Source organism: Orcinus orca, chromosome 17 (genome assembly GCF_937001465.1).
Source record: "Orcinus orca chromosome 17, mOrcOrc1.1, whole genome shotgun sequence".
Lineage (NCBI taxonomy): Eukaryota > Metazoa > Chordata > Mammalia > Artiodactyla > Delphinidae > Orcinus > Orcinus orca.
This window is the reverse complement of record NC_064575.1, coordinates 54394127-54407558: the sequence shown is the minus strand read 5'-3', so window position 1 is coordinate 54407558 and position 13432 is coordinate 54394127. Positions and strand designations below refer to the sequence as shown.

Genomic DNA, 13432 nt, shown 5'->3' with positions numbered 1-13432 from the left:
TGATTAAGACAGGAAGACCCTATCATAGGGCATAGCCTAGGACCTGGATGCAGAGATGGTTAGGAAACACATGGGAGATTACAGTAATTCATTAAGGCTCCAGAAAGGATACAGCTCCAAAATTTGGGGAAGAGGTCAAGGAAAGGTTAGCTTCTGATATTCAAACTAAAAAATTTGGATAGGACTGCATCTGCAAAAATGACTCACTTTCAGTGATTTAAAAACATGTCCCGAATGGAGCCATTGTCTCTTAGTCCAATTAAGAAAGTCACTGGGTTTCTCAAAAAACTAGTCCACTCAGTGATATTGTCAAATGCCTCAGATTCTTGTTGTGCTGTCATAACAGGAGGATTGGAAGTCGGCCTCAGACCTGAGAAAAGGAAGGCAAGAGAGCAAGCTTATATTAGACTTACCCAGCATCCCCAGATGGCAGGACACTTTGGCTTCAGAGGACCAATGTCAATTATTTAGTTAGACTATACCTAGAATAGAACAGGGGCAAGGTACACTTAATTTTATAAAAATAGCCAGTAATTACATCTAACTATTTTTGTTGTTATTATTTTCACCAAGTGTTGCAGTAGGCAGAGAGAACTAGGAAGAGGAGCGGATATGAATGTCACGGATGAGGAAAATGATGTATATTTAGTGCCAGATAGGAAAATAAATTGCTAAATGGAAGTTTCACAAGAGATGCAGCTCAGGAGTGGGTGAACAGAAAGAAAGACTCAGAGAAAGGCAAGGCTGACCTACTGATAAGAGAAAGTTAGGATGAGGCATAATCACAAGGGAGTGCATTTATAGATAACACCTGAATCTAAACGCCTGCATGAAGAGGAAAATTGGGAGAAGACGTCCCATGTGGAGCTTGCTATAGCAAGCATTTTTTTTCCCAATGAAGTTGATACTTTGTAACGTCAAGCAATTGAGGGGTAAGCATTTAGAACCAAAGTAGAAGATAGGGAATAGCATTTGATTAGTTGGCTGTATTAAATCAGCTATTAAGACAGATTACATAAATGCTGCTAGAACTGTTACTTAATATAAGAAATAAGTTCAGGGTTTCCCCAATTTTAGTCTTTGGGAACTACCTTTATATCTTGGCCATATCCTCATACCACTTATACTCTGTTTAATGTAATTCTTTAAAACAATTAATTTTTTTCACACTTTAGCTTCATCCTAAACAATAGTATCTATGACCCCATGAGTTTGATAAGCTAGTTACATCTTTTTCTAACATATATTAACGTAAATGTATAACCTTAAAAGTTCTTCATCTGTGTGACAGAATAAATCAACCTGTGTATTGTACAACTGATGATACACAGATCCCATTATGAGAAACCCTAAGGTATATCAATATATTGTTTGTCTACAGTAATGTTGTGGTTTGGTGTGTAAGAAAGTAAGTACTAAATGCACTTAGAACTTTTTCTTCAGGTTCCTTCCCTTTTGAGAGGAAAAAGGAGGAAAAATATAGCATCATTAATTCCCTCCTACTTGGGTGGCTCAGGGACTTATTTTTAAGTTATTGAAACCACTGATTACTCAAAGTGTAAGCCAGGGTGGGTAGCCATTTGTAAGAGGGCTTTAGATTAATAGAAGAGCAAGCTCTCCCCTGGTATGGAAGGAAGTGTATGTAGAGAGGTAGATGGAGTGATTGATTGCTCCTGGATACACTGAATATGCTTTTATTCAGGCTACAACACACCATAAAGAAAAGCTGTGGATGGGAATGAACAGTGTACCTGTTGAAAGACAGACCCTCTTTGGAGAAAATCAACTAACATTTATATTCAAGTACCCACATACTATGAAGAACAGGTAAAGATCCAGCCTACTTGGACCCACTGCACACATCCTTATTGAGTTTCTACCAAAATGTAGCACCAACATTTTGTCTCCAATTGGATTTACCACTAAGAGAGAGAAGTTGAAGCAAATAGCCAATGTTGGCATCTGGATATACATAAATTCTGTAAATTCTGAAATTGGCATCCTAACTTATAAATCAGCCTCTTCTGAGTTAAGTTAGAATGAATGAGTTGCCCCTAGACTTGAACAATTTTTTAAGAAGTAAAAAAATAATTTTTCAACCTGCAAGGCTAAACATCTGTGGAGGCGCTACTAAGAAAATCATTCATAGTTGGGGCCCAGGTTGATCAGAAGGCTAGCCTATCTTTCTTTGAAACCTCAGTAGGTAAACGGGTACTAAAGACAAACTTAATCTCTGGTCCAGTTTTCCAAAGGCTGGCTCTGCTCGTTGGATAGCATTCTGAGGGGTTCCTATTACTCATCTCAAAGCTACATCTAACATCTTACTAATGGAGGCTCTGCCTTGATATTCAATGAAAGATATTCACTAATGGAGTATTTTAAGAAATGAAATGAGTTTATGTGGTAGGTAAAGTATTTTGAAACATAGCAAAGATTGGTTTGTGCTAGAAGCCTTCATTTGGTGAGAAGACTGGCTTCTTGTCACCAAACCATCTGCCTGTCTTCCATGGGCTATGCTGACCTTCTTGTTAAATTGTCTTTTGCCCACTTAGCTCATCAGTTAACAAACTCTGTTAATTAGATGCTAAGAGAAAAAGGTGATGTCTAGGTAGCTAGGTAGCAAAATCCAGAACCAACTTCTAATTATACAGTACTGAAAACAAAGTCTTTATCACTAAATAAGCTCTGTCTGGAGCAGGTTAGTACATAAACTTTATTTTTACTTTTCTTTTAAGTGGTCACGCTGGGCTAACTTCACAAAAGTAGTTACTGCTATAAAAGTCTTAGAAGAAAACACAGTCGTAAATCTTCATGACCTTGGGTTTGTCAATGGCTTCTTAGCTATGACACCAAAAGCATGAGCAATAGAGGAAAAAAATAAATTGAACTTCATCAAAATTTAAACTTTTGGGGCTTCCCTGGTGGCACAGTAGTTGAGAGTCTGCCTGCCAGTGCAGGGGATGCGGGTTCGAGCCCTGGTCTGGGAGGATCTCATGTGCCGCGGAGCGGCTGGGCCCGTGAGCCACAACTACTGAGCCTGCGCGTCTGGAGCCTGTGCTCCGCAGCAGGAGAGGCCGCAGCGGTGAGAGGCCCGCGCACCGCGGTGAGGGGTGGCCCCCGCTTGCCACAACTGGAGAAAGCCCTCGCACAGAAACGAAGACCCAACACAGCCAAAAATAAATAAATAAATAAATTTTATTTTTAAAAAAAATTTAAAACTTTTGTGCATCAAAGGACATTGTGAAAAACTGAAAAAACTCACATAACTGGAGAGAAAATTTGCAAATCACATATCCAAGAGGGGACTTGTACCCAGAAAATATAAAGAACTCTTACAACTCAATAACAGAAAAATAAATAGCCCAATTAAAAAATGGGCAAAGAGATGTACAGATGATCCCTAACTTATGGTGATTTTTCAACTTTATGATACACATTCAATAGAAACCGTACTTTGAATTTTATTCTTTTCCTGGGGCTAGCTAGCAATATGCAGTAGGATACTTTCACAATGCTGGGCACTGGCAGTGAGGTACAGCTCCCACTCAGCCACGAGATCATGAGGGTAAACAATCGATACACTTCCAACCATTCTGTACCCATACAACCATTCTGTTTTTCATCTTCAGTAGAGTATTCAATAAGTTACATGAGATATTCAGCAGTTTATTATAAGATAGGCTTTGTGTTAGATGGTTTTGCCTAACTGTAAGCCAATGTAATTGTTCTGAGTATGTTTAAGGTAAGCTAGGCTGAATCATGTTCAGTAGGTTAGGTATATTAAATGCATTTTTGACTTATGATATTTTCACTTTACAGTGGGTTTATTGGGACATAGCCCCACCAGAAGTCGAGGAAGATCTATATAGACTTTTCTCCAAAGAAGACATTCAAATAGCCTACAAGCACATGAAAAGATGCTCAACTTCATTAATCATTAGGGAAATGCAAGTCAAAACCACAATGAGATGCCACTTTACATCCACTAGGATGGATATAATTTTTTTTTTAAGTAAATTTATTTATTTATTTTTGGCTGTGTTGGGTCTTCGCTGCTGCATGCGGGCTTTTCTCTAGTTGTGGCGAGTGGGGGCTACTCTTCGTTGCGGTGCGCGGGTCTTCTCATTGCGGAGGCTTCCCTTGTTGGGAGCATGGGCTCTAGGGCGCGCGGGCTTCAGTAGTTGTGGCACGCAGGCTCATAGTTGTGGCACATGGGCTTAGTTGCTCCGCGGCATGTGGGATCTTCCCACACCCGGGCTCAAACCCGTGTCCCCTGCATTGGCAGGCAGATTCTTAACCACTGTGCCATCAGGGAAGTCTGTAGGATGGATATAATTTTTAAAAAGGAAAACAAGCGTCGGTAAGGATGTGAACAAATTGGAACTCCTGTACCTTGCTGATGGATAACTAAAATGGTGCAGCTGCTGTGGAAAATCATGTGGTGGTTCCTCAAAAAGCTAAACATAAAATTATCATATGACTAGCAGATCCACTTCAATGTATGTAGCCAAAAGAATTTAAAACAGGTACTCAAACAAACACTCTCACATAAATGTCTATGGCAGTACTATTCACAATAGCCCAAAGGTGAAAACAACCCAAATGTTCATCAATGAATAAGTGGATAAACAAAATGTAGTATATGAATACAGTGAAATACTATTCAGCCATAAAAGAAATAGAGTACCAATACCTGCTATGATGTAGATAAACCTCAAAAACATGATGCTAGTTGAAGGAAGCCAGACACAAAAGGTCACATATTGAATGATTCCATTTATATTAAATATCCAGAATAGGTAAACCCACAAAGACAAAAAGCATATCAGTGCTTGCTCCAGACTGAAGGGAGGTAATGGCGAGTGACTGCTTCATGGGTACGGGTTTTCTTTTGGGGTGATGAAAATGTTTTGGAACTTGATAGAGGTGGTGGTTGCACAACATTGTGAATATACTAAATGCCGATGAATCGTACACTTCAAACTGGTCGATTTTATGTTATGTGAATTTAACCTCAGTTTAAAACCAAAAGCAGTTGATGATTGTTACTTAATGGTCTGACATGCAAGTGTGAAGCCAGAATCAACAGAATGCCCCATTGTTATAGCCATGACTTTTGATGGAGTATACAGCCCATTGAATTGGAATAATTTTCTAAAGAACCATAAAAGGCTATCTTTTCAGGGGAATCCTTTTTATGAATGTGTGTGCTCAAAGTTTAGCTGATATCTGTTAAACAGCAGTATAAATTATTTAGCACTGTTTCCCCATAACTGATGGAGAATTGGTTCAGAACAAGTGACATTAATTTGAACACGACTGGCTATCCGAAGTGACTAGGAGATCCTGGGGAACTTGATAGTGTCAGGTGATGAAACTGATAGATACATGGCACTGCAGCTGACAGCTTAGAAACTATAGAAGTACATCTACTATTCTGAGGAGTACTAATTAGGACCAGGGGAAATCAATAGGAGAAGTGCTTTAGAAGAGTTGTACATCACTCTACTAAAAGCAGGTGAATCTGCCAGGAGAACAGGTTCTATTCCCGGGGATACAGATTTGGGGTAGAAAAACGAAGAATCCTTACAGGGAAGATGTGCTTTCTACTGTATGGAAGTCAGTTTTATTAACTTACACACAAAGAAATGCTTTGATATGAGCCACCTGAACCTCTGATTAAAAGGGATTAACTTCAAATTTGCTCTTTTCTGTAACTGGCCTCATTTCCCAAACTGGTTAAAAATTATTACCACCCTAAGGATGATTCTTGAACTGTGTTACATGCACAGCTTGATAATGTGCAAATGTTTCCATAACACTAAACTATCACCTCTCTTCCACCCTTTGGAAAAGTCGAGTTTACTTACCGAATTGAAAAAAGCTTATAATGATCACTACAGATGGAACAATCTCACCTAAAATAGCCAAGAAATAAAATGAAAAGTTACGTTTATCCTTTGGAGTAGGGTGGGGGGTGGTTAGACTGAAACTCAAACCAAGTCTGGTATCAGTTAAGATGTTTTCTCGGCTGTAAGTATTCAGAAAATCAAACTAACAGTGGCTTAAACCAGTAGGGATTTATTTGTCTCACAGAATTAGATGACAGGAGGTCAGATTTCCTGCTGAATGATGCCATCAATGACCCTGGCCTTTTCTATCTTTCTATTCCATCCTACTTAGCCTCATACTTTGGACTCATGGTCACAATATGGCTACCACCATACCAGATATCACGTTCACATTTAAGACATAATGAAAGATGGATAAGTGCTGGAAGGAAGAAGGTGGCATCAGCCACATCTGCCCCTTTTTAGGAAAAAAAAAAGCTTTCCTGGAAGGCTCACAGTAGATCTCTGCTTATGCCATATTGACCAGAACAGGTCACAGGGCCAGACCTAGCTGTAAGCCTGGTAGAAAGAGAATACTTAGCATTTCTAGCCTCCCTATTGGAAGGTTGGGAATGGGGAAGAGGGCGGGTAATGGGTTTAGGCTGGTCTTATTTCATCGTTTGCCACACTTTTCCTTGTACAAACATTAAAAAGATTCTTAGATGGAGAAGTAAAATAACCGATTTTATGGATAATAACAAGAACATGGACAATGTATGACTCCTTTTCCAACTCTCTTAATCTAGAAAGTGTGAAGATGCTTATTTCCACTTCATTTCAGAAAAAAGGAAAATTGATCTACTTTAAATGGTTTGTGGCCTTCCTTTTCAGGTCCTAAAATATCTTCATGCATATTGACTCGTTTGGTTTTCCTACATTTAAGAGAAAGACAGTGGAGATTGGGGATGAGGGGAAGATGAGAAACGAGGCACATGATCATTTACTCACCCAAATTTAGAAATTTAAGGGGTCCTGGTTTGGAGTTCAGGCTATTTTAGCCAAGTATTTTGTCCCTACTATTCTTCCTCCCTCTAAATGCCCAATTAAACACATACACTTACACACACACACACACACACACACAGATTATAAATAGTCACCACCAGCATAAGCGAAGGAAGAAATTACCTAAACCTTGGCCTGGGCAATGGAAGGCTATGACTGAATACCCAATGCCAGGAAAGGAGGGAAATTATTTTTTCCCTAGGGAATACAAATCTCTTTTAAGTTATCACACCTGAGAAATGGATTTATGCAGCAATATTTTAGGGAACAGTGGTCAGATTTATGATGGCATAAAATACATTCAATTTCCAAAACAAATCCAGCTTCCTCTTTGTTATCCACAGAACCTATCTTACCCAACCAGGCAAAGTAAGCTTAACCTTGACAAACTGCCGCCCTGCAGGAAATGCTTGCGTCAGCTGGCAGATTTTCCCAGCTACGGATTTGTAATGACTTTCTTAATTTTGAAGAACAGACTAAATGACTACAAAAGGATCTGAATATGACCACCCACAAATCTTTCTGCTAACTGATTAGTATGAGTTATTATTAAGTGGGTTTTCCATTCTTCATAAGCATTTCCTGTGCTGGCGCATCCTTTGTGATACTACATATTGCCTCTGACAAATGATTCAAAAATAAAATATGAGCTTCAAAGGAAATGAAGCCAACTGTGTGGCAGAATAGATTTCAAGGAAGAGTTTAATAACATCTTAGGGGGAAGAACTTCAAAAATACATTTTCCGAGAAAAAAAGATAGTAGCTTTAAGGTTTGCACATTAATGGAAAAATAAGTTTTAGCAAAAGAACAAAAGTCTTCATAAAGTGCAATGTTTAGAGGTTTAGCATTTGAGCTTTAATAACTTGGTTGCAATTGTGATAGGAATAATCTGTAAATATCACTGGAAAGGCAAAATACATTCTCTTCTCCCAGGTTGAAATGGACTTCTAATCTGCTAGCCAAAGGGCATAGTTTAACTATCTCTATGGCAACCATTTTTTTTCATTTATCTCAGCGTCTGAAGAAAGAACATGCTGTGTACAGCTTGGTAATGCAGTTGTCCCAGACTTTAATAAATTTGCTTTTACATGCTGTTTACAGACTATCGTATCTACAATCTTAGATATTAAGGTTGAGAGATACACAGGGTCTTCATAAAGTTCTTCTACAGATATCTGGTTATATTAATTCCCTTTGGCAAACTCTTATAGTACAATGTTTTATATTTTGGAAAGTACATCTTAATCATTTCCATTTATCTTCCCAATACCCATAAGGATGGAGTAAGCTCCAGACACGGAAAGCGTTGGCTAATATTGAAGGCAGAAGAGTCTGCTGACCTTTCATAGACATTTTACAACAACGATCAGATGCTGAGAAGACAGAAAATCATCTTGTCACAAATGCCATAATGAAGAAGGACAGCCAAAGTTGCAGACGTGAGAATCTAATATTGGAACTGAGAGAAAGAAAGAGTTAGACCTACTAGCTTCCAAACTTGGAGAATAGTAATAGCTAGCCCATAAGTGGTGAGCTAAGAGTGCTGGGCACTGGAATAAGTATTTTACATACTCAATTGTCACTGAAATCTCACAAGATTCCTGTGAAGAAGATATTACCACCATTTTCAGATATGGAGAGGAGGCTTAGGGACATTGCTCAGTAAAAGTTAGATCCCTTCTCTGCTATTCTCCACTATGATGATGTATAACAAATGATAATCATTCACTTGGTCATACTTGATTTCATGCTGTAAGTATTTAGTGGACAACTGCTTAGTGCTAGGTACTGGGCAAGTGATTGGGAAAACCAAACTAAACAAGACCAGCATAAGCCCTCCCCTCGCAGGCCTAACTTTGTTAGTCTAATGTGGTGCAAAGTCCATGGTTAAGAAGTGATAATAGCTAATACTTGCATAGCATGTGTTTTATGCCAGGCACTAAGTGTTTGACATATGTTATTTCACTTAATTCTCGCAACATCCCTACCACTTTACAGATGAAGAAACTCAGTCAGGACTAGAGGCTGAGTAATTTACCCAGGGTTATACTCCTTGTGATTGGCAAAGTCAGGATTTGAACCCAAGCAGTCTAACTTGAGGGACCACGATGTTACTACTGTGCTATTCTTTCTCTCTAAAATTACTTATTGAAATAGGTTGATTAGAGACCTCTCTCATTGACTGCCAGGCCTGTCGGTTAACTGTTGGATACCTTTCGCTTAGAGAGAGTCTGAATGAGAAAAGAATGAAAGAAATAACATCTACTCAGGATATTGGGAAGAGGGGTTTTTTCAGGGATGTGACAAAGCAGGTCAGGGAGCTGAGAATACAGCTGAGGATAAGACATGGTCTGTGTCCCCTTTGAGCTCTCAGAGAAGCGCGCCCAGAGATTTCGGAATGAGGGAACTTCCTGCCCTATGGGGTCCAGAAAGTTTTCTCTGAGGAAATGGTGCTTGAGAAAATCTGAAGAATTTGGGACAAGCCCTGAGGGCAGAAGGAACACACTGTGGAAGTTTTGAGGCAGGAGAACGCACAATGTGATCAAAGAACTGAGAGAAGTTCAGTTAGGTGAACGCAGAGATGGAGGAGGAGTGTGGCACAAGGTGGAGGTGTGATGTTAATTGAGAGAGCAGACCGTGTTGAGAACCCTGGACTTCATTCTAATGGCAACAGTCAGCTATGGAAAAGCTTTTCAACACAGGAGAGTCATGGTGAAATTTGCTTTTTTAAAAAGATTACTTTGGCCAAACGGTAGAAAACAAATTAGAAGAGGGAGAAATTTATGTAAAAAGACCTATTAGGAAGACTTTGCTTCCTAATTGTACTTTGAGTGAAGTTTGGTGGAAGGCTAGATTGGTGGGGTGTTGACAGTAGGGATGGAGAGGAGAGGGAAGACTCGAAGATAATTAGAAGGTACTTAGGACTTAATTACTAATGGAAAGACAGGGAAGAGCCCGGGACATCCAAAGGTAGAAATCTAGCGTCTGGGTAATTATCAAACTAATTAGTGGAGCAATGCTAGCAAGTTGCAGGGCAGATAGAAGAAGCCGGAGGTTGCGTGTAGGATGCTGGTATGGTAGCTGGAGGAGAAGGCAGGGATTGATGCCTAGGATGACAGTAGGAAGAGGAATGTGGGTGGTTGTGGGGAGGGAGGCTCCTGAGGTTTCTTTGCCACTTTCAAAACCACTTCTTAAATATTTTACTAAAATTCACTTTAGCTCTCTTGTGCAGATTTACTGATGAAGGTAAAATTTGAGCTGATATATATATATTTTTTTTGCGGTACGCGGGCCTCTCACTGTTGTGGACTCTCCCGTTGCGGAGCACAGGCTCCGGACGCGCAGGCCCAGCGGCCGTGGCTCACGGGCCCAGCCGCTCCACGGCACGTGGGATCCTCCCGGACCGGGGCACGAACCCGTGTCCCCTGCATCGGCAGGCGGACTCTCAACCACTGTGCCACCAGGGAAGCCCGAGCAGATAATTTTTAAATGGAGAAAAGTTATTAGCCAATTCATATATTAAGATCCTGTTAATATTTTCTTCATCAACACAAATCAACTTTGAGCTGAAGTCTCCTTTACCTACTAAATCATCACTGGCAACATTAGTACTGGAAAGGCAGTGTCTAGTCTACCCGAACTTGCCTTATAGAAGTTTATTTGTAAGACTACTATTTGACTCTTGGAATATAATTTCTAATAGAATAAGTTACAAATCATGAATGACTTCCCAAACCAGTTCATAAAAATTTATTTTAAGCCTTAATATAGCTAGAATAAGAATCTATATAAATCATGTTGAAGTGATCAATCACATTTATTCAGCAAGCTCAGTCTAGCATGTTAGATTGTTTATGTGCTGAGAAATCAACAACAAACAATACAAAGGTCTTTGCAGTCTAGTTGGAAATAAGGGGCTGGGGATAGGAGTTATGGCAACAAGGTTTTCTTTCCTCTTCTACCTTTACCCCTTTCTCATTTCTCTACCCCAAGAGTGGAAAGCAGAAACTGCCCAGGGAATGTAGGAGAGTGAAGTTTACTAAAGTAGAAATGTGATAGGCTTTCCTTCCTGCCCCTTCTCCCCTTCCCAGATGCTGCCGCAGATTCCCTTCCTTTGTGCTCTCTCTATGGAATCTCTCTTCCTTGACCAACTGGGGCTAATCTGTGGATCAGTGGCAGGAATGTGGAGTAGGGCAGGGATTGAACAATGAGAAAAAAATAGTCTTTTTTTAAAAAATTAATTAATTTCTTTTTGGCTGCATTGGGTCTTCGTTGGTGCCCGCAGGCTTTCTCTAGCTGTGGCGAGCGGGGGCTACTCTTTGTTGCGGTGCGCAGGCTTCTCATTGCAGTGGCTTCTCTTGTTGCAGAGCAAAGGCTCTAGGCGCGTGGGCTTCAGTAGCTGTGGCACGTAGGCTCAGTAGCTGTGGCACAGGGGCTTAGTTGCTCCGTGGCATGTGGGATCTTCCCAGACCAGGGCTCGAACCTGGGTCTCCTGCATTGGCAGGTGGATTCTTAACCACTGCACCACCACGAAAGTCCCAAAAAAATAGTCTTGAGAAAAGCAAGACAGACTTACAAATGGAAAGAGAAAGGGGAAGATACATTCCCAACAGGAACAAAAAAGAGTCCCCATTGAAATCAGAAGAGGCAGTTCATATGCAAGATACCCAAATCAATACAGGGCTTACCATTCTTTGTAGGATTCTCACTCAACTGTTTTTCTTTTTTTAAAGAAAATTAATTCTCTGAAAGGCAAGATTTACTTAAGAAAAATTAATAGAGTTATTTCTAATGTAACTACCAAATGGTAATTTCCTAATGAATTAATTGGCTCAGAGCTATATGCTTGTTCTTAAAAAAACAGAAACTGACTATTGCTAACTTCAGCAGAAAAGGAATTTGTTGGAAAGGTAGAGGATAGGTCATAGATTGACAGGAAGGCTAGACTCCAAGGCTGGAAATTTGAGAGGAGCCAGGGAAAATTAGGGAGCAGGCCAAATTCCCACTGCAAGAATCGTCTGTTTGTGATGTCTCAATGGACATGACAGCCATGTTTGCCTTCTGCTGCTGCTGGATGCACCTCCATGTGTGAATTCAAAACTGTCCCTGTGTAATAGTTTCACTAGCCCCAGATTCAAAGCGCTGGGCAGAAACATCTAATTGGCTTTTCCCATAAGGGAATGGGGAAAGGGAACGTCTGGCTCCGTCACTTCCAATAATCACACAGAATGGATTCCATCAGAGTAGATACTGGGCAGCCACAAAGAGGACAAATGCCCACTGCACCCTGCTTCTGATAATTTACTAAAGTGTTCTTTTAATGAAAGGGTAGAATTTCAGCCAAGGATTTCAAAAGCATTTGCAAGGGCAGCAAAGAAATTCTGCCTAACGGTTACTTTCACTGGCTGACTCAAATAATAAGCACCACCCAGGTCTACATTTGACTTTGATTCTTAGATCTTGAAGCACACATCTTTGTCAAGACTGCCATTTGTCTACTTGTGGCACTGTCTCATTAGAAACCCTCAGCTCTCTGAAGGTGTAGGTATATCCATTTTATATACCCATTTTACATATGACATGACTGAGTCTCAGAGAGGATAGTGTTTTGCCTATAATCATGTACTATAGGCCTAACTGGTTATTATGGTTATTATAAACAGATTTGGAGTAATTAATTTCTTCTACCTTATTTACTCCAATTTAAGTAAAACATGACTAGTAAAATTATTTTTTTTAATTATTTTTATTAATTAATTTATTTTTGGCTGCGTTGGGTCTTCGTTGCTGCACGCGGGCTTTCTCTAGTTGCAGCAAGCGGGGGTTACTCTTCCTTGTGGTGCGCGGGCTTCTCACTGCGGTGGCTTCTCTTGTTGCGGAGCACAGGCTCTAAGCGCGCCGGCTTCAGTAGTTGTGGTGCACGGGCTTAGTTGCTCCACAGCATGTGGGATCTTCCCGCACCAGGGCTCGAACCTACGGCCCCTGCATTGGCAGGCGGATTCTTAACCACTGCGCCACCAGGGAAGCCCCTGTAAAATTATTTTTAAAATATATATTTCCTCTAGGATTATTTCACATTTTTTCTTCATAAAATGAATGATAGTGATTTGAAAGTCCCTGATGGATGAATAGGAAATTTCTTCGTTACAATAGAAATTGAGTCCATTAATTATAAATCAGAATAGATAATGCTATTCAAAGCTTTGCATTTCACCTGGCAAGAATCTAATTAACAAGACTGCTTTTTATAAATTCATTTCTGACCTATTTCCTTAAAGAATTGAAACTAGACTCAAATATATTTGTTCTAGTTAGTTGTTGTGTTTGAGTTTGAAACTTTTATATTTGGGATTCTATGTACAGTACAGTGATAACACAAGTAAGTTCAAATGAATTTTTAAATTAAAATTATGGATATTGAGAACAATAGCTTTGAGGAATGTGTACTACCATCATGCCAAACTCAATATTTGGGCTTAAATTCCCTACAAATTCTAATTGTTGAAGGGAACTTTTTCACAAGTCTAACATTGTA

General features: G+C 39.8%; 1 protein-coding gene across 1 annotated transcript in view; it reads right to left on the bottom strand.

Annotated features, from left to right (window-relative positions):
• RIMS2 (regulating synaptic membrane exocytosis 2) overlaps positions 1–13432 on the bottom strand; it is a 635932-nt gene that overhangs the window by 607982 nt on the left and 14518 nt on the right. The window contains exons 3-4 of the mRNA XM_049700520.1: positions 5871–5918; positions 414–482 (exon numbers count right to left, since the gene is read on the bottom strand). The gene's annotated coding sequence lies outside the window, so the exon portion shown is untranslated. The remainder of the gene's footprint in view (positions 1–413; positions 483–5870; positions 5919–13432) is intronic.